The 9,356-nt window shown below is 52.4% G+C and overlaps 1 long non-coding RNA gene across 1 annotated transcript; it reads right to left on the bottom strand.

The window, feature by feature from the left end:
• Positions 1 to 1,458: 1,458 nt before the first annotated feature.
• On the bottom strand, positions 1,459 to 6,259 carry LOC138745393 (uncharacterized). The gene is made up of 3 exons (XR_011346237.1): positions 5,785 to 6,259; positions 5,044 to 5,121; positions 1,459 to 1,905 (listed from the first exon to the last, which is right to left on the bottom strand). It is a non-coding gene; the product is annotated as an uncharacterized lncRNA (long non-coding RNA).
• Positions 6,260 to 9,356: the final 3,097 nt, after the last annotated feature.

Raw genomic sequence — 9,356 nt, 5'->3', positions numbered from 1 at the left:
AGACCTGGGAAAGGAGGGGAAGGAGGGTGCAGTAGTGTTCTGAGAGTGCTGAGGGAGAGGCAACATGGGTGCCACCTCAAGGCAACGGTCCCCTGATTGATTGCAGGGATGGGCTCTGTAAATAGACTCATAGATATCCAGCACAGAGCATCTTTGTCGCCCTGCCATCAGGAAGGAGATATGGAGGAATAAAAGCAGAGCAGCCAGGGAGGGAAATAGCATCTTCCCACAGGCCATGAGATTAACAAGGCAACATGAGCTGGATGGGAGCTAAGAATGAAAAGGGTGAGAGGAATATGGACTGATTACAACAGCTCAGCTAGCAGGAGAGAGGGGCTGAAGGGCCTGTTTATGTTTTCTCTATCTGGACCAGCTTTTGAGTTCAAGCTTTAAAAAACCCAATCATTTTTAAATTTAATATCAATGGTACAGAATGAATCAAGAGACAAGATGTCTGTCCAGCAGCAAGCGTTGAAGGCACTTCCTGAAACGGAGGCTCTGAAACCACAGGGAGGTTCTGGACGGAAAGAGGCCCAGCTTCTTCTGGAAGGAGGAGAGGAGAGGCAGGGGAAATGCGGGGGAAGGGAAGGGGAGGGGAGGGGCTAGGGATGCCGTCCACCGTTCACCTCCCCTTTCCTCTACACCGTTCCCCTCCCCTTTCCACTGCCCGTTCCCCTCCCACATCCCCTCCCCCTTCCAGTCCCCAGTTCCCGTCCCCCGCTCGCCTCCCCCATTCCCCTCCCCCTTCCCTTCCTCCTACTCCTAACCCTAACCCCTAACAAAATCCTAAACCTAACCTTAACACTACCGATACCCCCTACCACCACTCCACGTCCCCTAACTCTACCCCCACCCCATCCACTAACCCTAACTTTATTCCTACGCCTATGCCACCCCATAACCCCAACCCTAATGCTACCCACCATCCCCTAACCCCAAACCTCACTCCTCCTCTACCCCCCTGCTCCTACCCCCTTCCCCTATACCTAACACAAGCCCACTTCCCCGAACTATAGACCTAACCATAAACCAAGATATAGCCCTACCCCATGTCTCCTAACACTAACCCTAACTCTACCCAACTTCCCCAACCCTAAACTAAACCCTATCCCTATCCCTTACAACCTACCTCCTTCCCCTAACCCTACCTCCTACCCCTTCCCCATACCCGCACCCCCTACAACTATCCCCTTCCCCTAACCATACCTCCTACACCTTCCCCATACGCACACCCCCTACAACTACCCCCTACCCTATCCCTTACAACCTACCCCCTTCCCCTAACCCTACCCCTTCCCCATACCCGCACCCCCTACCACTATCCCTACCCTATCCCTTACAACCTACCCACTTCCCCTAACCCTACCTCCTACCCGTTCCCCATCCCCGCACCCCCTACCACTACCCCCTACCCTACCCCTTACCACAACCCCTACCCTTACTCCCTTCCACTGCCCCCTTTCTCCTACCCCCTTCCCCTCCCCCTCCTTCCCCTAGGTTAGGGGTAGGAAGGGGAAAGGGAAGGGGGAGGGGAAGGGGAGGAGGAGAAAGGGAGGGGAAGGGGGAGGGTTAGGGGAGGGGATGGGGGAGGGGAAGGGGAGGGGGAAAGGGGAAGGGAAGGGCGGAGTGGAAGAGGGAGGTGAAGAGTGGAGGGCTGGGGTTAGGGCATAGGTGTGAGGGCAGGGGAAGGGGAAGATGAGCGGGAGGGGGTTGGGATGGAGGAGGGGTAGAGGAGAAGAGGGGAAGTGGGTGAAGGGACATGGAAGAGGCAGGGAATGGGGTTGGCAGGGCCAGAGGGATACGACGGGGAGGGGTTCAGGCCATCATGATGTTGTCCGTCCTCTGTTCAGCTGGGATGCGAGGTTCTTCTGGACTCGTGTCTTGTCTCTGAGATCGCTCCTTCTCCTGGGAAGAGAAATACGAGTGATAGAGATACTGTCTCTGAGGCCTGAACTCAATGACTTTGGAGGGTCCCAACACTTCCCCCATCATCCCCCCTACCCCTGAACCCTCCCCTCCCTCACACCAGTACTCTCCATTTTTCTTGAATTCCTGTCCATATTAAAATCCTTTTCATGCCTTTTTTGGACAAGCCTCCGCTACTACCCCGACAATGCATTCCAGCCACCCACTACATTCTGTGTGAATAAAATGTACCCCTCACGTCTTGCCTAAATTTCCCTCAGCTCACCTTAATTAGACGTCCTCTGGTATTCTCGCCCCAGGAATGCACACAATATTCCAAGTGTGGTCTGACGAGAATTTTATACAACTGCAACGATACCTCTCGGTTTTTGAACTCAATCCCCTGACTCCTGAAGGCCAGCACACAATACACCATCTTAAACTCCCTCTCAATTTGCACAGCAACCTTGAGTGATATATGGAGCAGGATCTAAATATTTCTCTGTCCTGCACACTGTTCATAATCCTGCCATTAACCAAGTGCTCTGCCCACACATTCTTGTAATCCGCATTCAATGAAGATATTGGTCTATATGAAGCTACTTTTAATGGGGCTCCAACCTTCTTTGGAATAACTGTTATTCGTGCTCTTGAAAATTACTCTGGAAATAAACCTGGACCAGTTGCTTATTTAAGTACATCGGATTTACAGGATTGAACTCCATCTGTCACTTCTCTGCAAACTGGATGACCTATGACAACCTTCTACACTGTCTACAACATCTCTACCTCTGTGTCATCCCCTGACGTACCCACCCTTCCACTCCCATCATCATTCATAAAAATCACAAAGAGCAGGGGTCCCAGAGCAGATCCCTTTGGAGCGCCACTAGTCATTGTTCCATCTACTACTACCCTCTGTTTTCTGCAGACAAGCCAATTCTGAATCCACACAGCCAAGGCTCCATGGATCCCATGCCTCCCGACATTCTGAATGAGGCCTCCGTGGGGATCTTGTCAAGCACCTTACTAAAATCCTCGTGCAGCACATACAGACCTTGACCTTCATCTATCTCCTTTGACACCTCCTCTAAAAACTCAATTTGACTCGTGAAGCAGGACCTGCTCCTCACAAAACTATCCATGAGTTTCCCCAGCATGTTTGGGCATTGCCCTCGGCCCCAGAATCTGCAGACTTCCTGGCGAGTCCCTCCCTTACCCCTTCCCAGAGCTTCCGCATCCATTAGAACATCAAGCATTGCTGCCCAGTACAGGCCCTTTGGCCCATAAAGGCTGTACTGACCTTTGTAAATGTTCTCCACAACCTTTACCTGTACCACACCCATAGGAACATAGGAAGTGGGAACAGGAATAGGACAAAAATGGCCTATCGAGCCTGCTCCGCCATTCAATACGATCATGGCTGATCTAATTTATGACCAAACTCGACCTACCCTGCCTTCTCGCCATATCCCCAAATTCCTCTATCATGTAAAAATTCTGTTCCCTTACATCCACATGCTCGTCTCAGAGACTTTTATATGTACCTATTCTACCAACCGCTACCACTTTCTCTGGTGACGCATTCAAAGCTCTCACAACTCTCTGCATAAAAAAAATCTCCCCTCACCTGAAGCGGATGCTCTCTGAGATTTGCACCTGACACTTTAGGAAAGGTTTCTGGCTGTTCATTCCATCTAAGGCCCCCACAATCTTATTTAGAATAAGTTATTAAGCTGTGGATGGGGCAAGTTGGGAGAGGGAGGAGGGGAGAGAGCTGGTGGGGGAGGGGTGAGAGCTGGTGGGGAGGGGACAAGGCCGTGTTGTGGAGAGGGATCAGGACTGCGTTGAGGTGGTGAACGGACAGACATGGGTGGATCTACCTGCCGAAATAAAGGAGCAATAAGAAGGCCATCTCGGGATCTACCAGCATCTTCTGGGGCTTGATGTCTCAATGGAAAACCCCCTGAGGATGGAAGTAGGCCATGCTCTGCTACAGCTGGTACATGAACATCTGGCAACACAACGATATAACATGACCCACTCTGCCTCCACACTGGCCGGGTCTATATCCTGAGGGTAAGGGGAGGTGGGTGAAGGGCCCCTCCCTGCCAATCAACATCCATCCTCATCATCCTCTCCACCCCTCTCCCCTCACTACCCTTTCTCTCCTCACCAATACCCATTGAGACCCTCATGCACCCTTCATCGATATCCAGTCCCCAGCGAGACTCAGCCAGTAAACTCCTTCATATTCTCCAACCCCACCATCCAAGCTTGCCCCAGTGGACAACTTGACCACCCAGACCCACAACCACCTTGATGTAGATCATGGGAATGGGCTGCTTGGCCTTGTTGAAGTGCTGGACCATGCAGTGAACCGTCTTGGGAACATAGTCCAGACCCAGATTCAAATAAACCTGCTCTTCCTCTTGGACACAATACAAACATGTCAGCTGGATTTACCCTCCAAAACCCCGTGCCTCTCCCAACAAGAGTGCCAGCCCCTCCTGCTCTCTGTAGGCCTGATGCCCCCACTGCTCAACACAACATGGCATGAATCCAACGGCTCAGCGAGCAGAGCGTCAACAGGCCGTAGTGGACCCGTCCGCTGCCCCATCATTCGGCTTCTGGTGAGACTGCACAAAATGTGCAGCTCTGACCGCCCTCCCTCGTGAGGCAAGGATTCACCGGGGTAGAAAAACCATTGACGTTTCGAGATGAGAAATGTTTGCAGCCGGGTGTTGGCTGGGGTCGAACATGTGGAGGCTGAGTTGTTGGGACGATTCAGAGCAGGCGTTGATTTGGAGGCGCACCAAAAGGTGCCAAAAGTGAGTTATGGGGGAAAGTACATTCGTGAAATGAATTGGGGAAACAGACTGGAGGGGCTGAGTGGCCGAATTTGGCGACCTTGTCTTGTGGTCTTGGCTGCTGCTGTCTGGAGTTGAAATGGCAAGAGGTCATGAGTTAATGGGTGAGGAGCAGGGCAGCCAACGTCAAAGAGTCAGCACTGGTCAGAGGGGCAGGATGGAGGCAAAAGAGAGGCTGCAGCGAGACAGATCGATTGAAGGAATGGGGAAGGTAGCAGCAAATGATATGCATCAGAGTGAGGGTGGGGTGGGTGCAGGTGGATCTTACCTTGACTACAGAGGAGAAGTTGAGAAGAGGGACAATGATGGTGTGATCCAACTTTCGCACGATCTGCAGTTTGCGGTTCTATGGCGAGAGAAGAACATCAGCAAGGCTGGGCGATGGGTCGGGGCCCTGAGGGGCAACTTGTCCAAGTTGAGGGAGGAGGCAGGGAGGAGATTTGTCAAGAGGTCAGAGGTGGGGAACTCCAAGGGAGGCCGAAGTGGGGGACTTTTCGAGAGTCAGTGGGGGGGACTTTTCGTGTCGCTGGAGTGGGGACTCGTCAGGGGGTTCAATGAAGTATCATTTCAGTTTTTATGATTGTTTTCCCAGCTTCTACTAAACAATGAATTTGCAGAAAATCTTTGATATTTGCCAGGTGAGTGTGTGTTTGTGTGTGTGTGTGTGTGTGTGTGTGTGTGTGTGTGTGTGTGTGTGTGTGTGTGTGTGTGTGTGTGTGTGTGTGTGAGTGTGTGTGTGTGTGTGGGGTGGGGGGTTGTGTGTGGGGAGGGGGGTTGCTGTTGTGGGTTTTTGTGACTTTCTCTGTTTCCAAACCCCATGGCTGCTTTGGTCTCTGTCAGATGCTCCTCTTTCCACCCCCCTTCAAAAATGTGTTTGGGGTGTTGTTTGTCAATTGGGTGTAATTGTGTGAAACGGGCTCATGTGTCGCAAGGGCCTGTGAACGTGCTGTAGACCCTAAATTTAAATATCAGGGTTTTTCATTTCCACACAACTGCTCCTCCCCCTCACCTTGAATCTCTTGTCTTGCAAGATCTTCTTGATGGCAATCAGCTCTCCGGAGTCCACCAGCCTTGCCTGGTACACCACACCGAAAGATCCATTGTCGATGATTTTAACATCTGTGCAGGACACCACCTTGGGGACGTTGGGTCCATGACACGGTGTGGCCACCTCTGTTGTGGCCTTATTGCCATGTCCTCTGGGGCAGAAGCAGCAGCATTTACACACCCAGAGGGTACACAACAGGTCATTTATCCCAGCCCAGCCTTGTTGTCCGAGTTAGTCTCTACCCCTCCCTCTACCTCCCTTCCAAGGGTCTCCAAAATGTCAGAATTGATCCTCTGGTGGTTCTTCCCAGCCTCTCAGTAGAAATATTGCCACCCCAGGTCCCTCTTTGATCACTCTCCTCAGACTGAGGCCAGTTCCGCAGCCGTTCACCTTATTTACAACCCTCCCTCCATGAGAGGATCGGGTCATCCTTGACCTTCAGCACGTCCTGGGGAGATGAACCGCTCTGAACCCTACCACGGGTTTAGCAGAAGCCCTCCACATTCCCAGAAGCTCAGCAACACCGTGATCTTCCATGATGCAAGCGAGACCTCGTTGCCTGAGGGAGCAGGTGGTGCGGAGAGAGCCCCACTCTTCACCGCTCAACTCTGTTGGGTCTTCCGCAGCAGAAACACTTTCTAGCACCTTCATCCAGGTCCACTGGGGGAAAGAATCCTATCCCGGTTGGGGGTGTGTGGGGGTGTATGCAAGGGTGGATGGGATCTTGTAACCACGGGGGGGGGGGGGGGGCGTGGCGGGTGGAGGAGCGGTCGTGTCTCTCAGTGGACAGATCCCATTCCAGGTGGAGGGGGAGCTCTGTCCCATTTCTGTTGAAAGGTCTGCCTTCCATCCCCCTCGCAACTTCTCTTCTCCCTCAGACACCTCACACTCTCCCCTGCCCCGATTCCTCTACCACACTCTCATCCCCCACCCAACACCACCCCCATGGTTTCCCCAGTCCTTTCCGTCCCCTCGCACCCCATCCCCCCAGCTCAACCCTATGTCCCCTATCTCTGATCCAATCTCCCTTGACATTAGCCTGTGGTGCTACCCCGTTCCTTTGTTCTCCCCTCCACTCCTACAGACCCCATCCCTGTATCCCCTCACATGCCATTGTTCTCCCCTCCCCAGTCCCCTCCAGCTGCCTCATAAAGTGCCCTGCACTCAGGATGGGGAGAAGGGATTAATTGCAGCCTCAATTCTCTCCGCCCACACTGGGTGAAGGATGGTGCCAGAGGAGTCTCTGTCCCAGTCGGGGAGCCTGTAACAGGCTCTTTATCTCACCCATGGGTGCAGGGTGCTTCCAAACACAACCCTGTTGATCAGAGGGTCCCTGGGATGAGACTGCGTCCTACTCCGACACGGGAGCCAGAATCCCCTTCCAGGAGAGGCATCTATCTCGTGTTGCTGTGCCATGGCACGACTCAGCTATGGCTGCCCCATGCAGTGACATCATCACCCCCTCTGTGACATCATCTCCCCCCTCTGTGACACCTCCCCTCTCTGTGACACCACTAGTGTAATGGGCAGGGACATCCAACCATTTAAATCCTCCTCAATTTCCCCAAGCAAGGGGAGAATAATTCAGCTGGTCTAAATTACTCGTTGTTATCTATTCTAACTCCTAGATATTTGATCCCATTTTGCCGCCACATTTGTTGACTATTTTCTTGACATTGGCTCTAATCCCCCTTCCTAAGTGACATGATTTTGCACATATCCCAAAAGAACTTATACCCAGAGATGTCCCCATAGTCCTCCAGGGTGGAGCACAACTTGAGCAATGAGTGTGTCGGGTCTGTCAGATATATCAGAACAACTTCTGCAAATAAATTGATTTCATGCTCTTCCTGGCCTGTTCTGAAACCTTTAATGCCTGAATCCTGGCAAATGGCCTCGGCTAATCGCTCCATGGCCAGTACAAACTCACTCACTGGGGGAGTGGGGGGGAGTCAGACCTTGATTGGCATGCCTGTTGGCTACCTCTGTCCCTCTCATCTCGACATCAGTGGCTCAGGTTGGGGGAGTCTGTGCTGCCTCCTGCAGTGCACAGCAACGCTGCTGGACCACCTTTATCTCCTTATTTTCCTGGGCCCTCTGCAAATCTTTCCTTTCTATGATCTCACATTGGTTTCTCAGGAGAAACAATGGCAGCCAAAAGGCACCCTCTGATTCCCCTTAGATTTTGGGAACCCCGACTTCTTGAAGTGGGACCACACGTGGTGACCTATTTTCTCAAGATGTGGATCCAGGAGCTTGGACCAGTCTACCAGTTTGCCGTGGTCCGCCAGCATGCTTGCCAAGCTCCCGAACCCTGCACTCTCGTCAGTCCACCCGCAGATCTTGTTCTCCCTGCCTGCACTCGATTTCCTGCCCCAATTCCAAAGCATCTCCACTGCAGCTGTGTTCAGTCGGAACTCGAAGGACCCTGCTCACTGCACCAATTATTATGTGTGTGAAACTGATTCGAGGGGTCCCAAGGGTGGCGAATTTGAACACAGTTGTCTTTTATTGACACATGTAGTGAAGTCGCATGAGGAGTAAAACACACACACAGACACAAACTCGCCGGATTAATCGATACACTTGCAACCACTCGTGGATAGAAGACTTGACAATCAACTTGTCACATATGATACCTTGAACAGGTCATTCATTCACTCATTGATCTTGGATGCCTGTGGGTGGTAGGGGATATGCAGGTGGCCCCAAATACTTGGCATCACCACCCATTGCTGGTCGGACGTTATCCGATAGGGTATTCCACATATGGAGCACGCTAAAATGGTGCTTGGTCGGCCCGCTGGCAGGACATCTGAGTATGTGCTGACCATCGTGAGAACATATCACTTTTTATTTTGGCAGGGGAGAGGCCTGATATGGTCAATTTATCAGACTTGGCCAGCTCCCGAACCCCAGCGAATGCGGCCCTTGGTTTTAATTGCTGACAAATAGGGCATTTGGCCATCACAGTTCTTGCAACATCATGAGACCCCCAGATCCTCTGTCCATCATAGTGCCCCCATATGCCCACATTTATGATGCACCAATGCTGCCAAGGCTCCGGGGTCTCTCTGCTTGGGGAAAAAAGTGGCAGAGCATATTTGAGCAGCTCAGTCCACAGTGGCATCGCGTCAGCTTCAGCGGTTTTCCTGGAGGTGTGTCCATCCACGTGGTGGACCCTGACTATTCTTTTGTTGTTCCACCTCTCAGAAGATCTGCCAGTGCTGTTGTCCTCAGAGCAGGCAGCCATGGATCTGCCTCCCTGTCTCCTGACGCCGACCCATCCACACTGACGTGCTGTTTGGCACAGCCCAGAAATCCTGTTGCACTGATCGGAAAAGAGGCTCCTGGGCCCGCCTGGTTGTCCCTTTTCGTATCAGTGCCACAGCTGCCAGCTTGGACAGTTGGCTCTCCCCTCCACCTCACCCTCTTGTGTCAGTACTTTATCTGTGGTGGGCTGGAGCGCTCCCACCTTACACCACTGTTTTTCGCACCTCCACCAGCCGGAGCCGTCAGTAAACCAAGCTTTT

The sequence above is a fragment of the Narcine bancroftii genome, chromosome 11, assembly GCF_036971445.1.
Source record: "Narcine bancroftii isolate sNarBan1 chromosome 11, sNarBan1.hap1, whole genome shotgun sequence".
NCBI classification, from domain to species: Eukaryota; Metazoa; Chordata; class Chondrichthyes; order Torpediniformes; family Narcinidae; genus Narcine; species Narcine bancroftii.
Note: the sequence above shows the minus strand (reverse complement) of the source record. Positions and strands in the feature narration are given on the sequence as shown.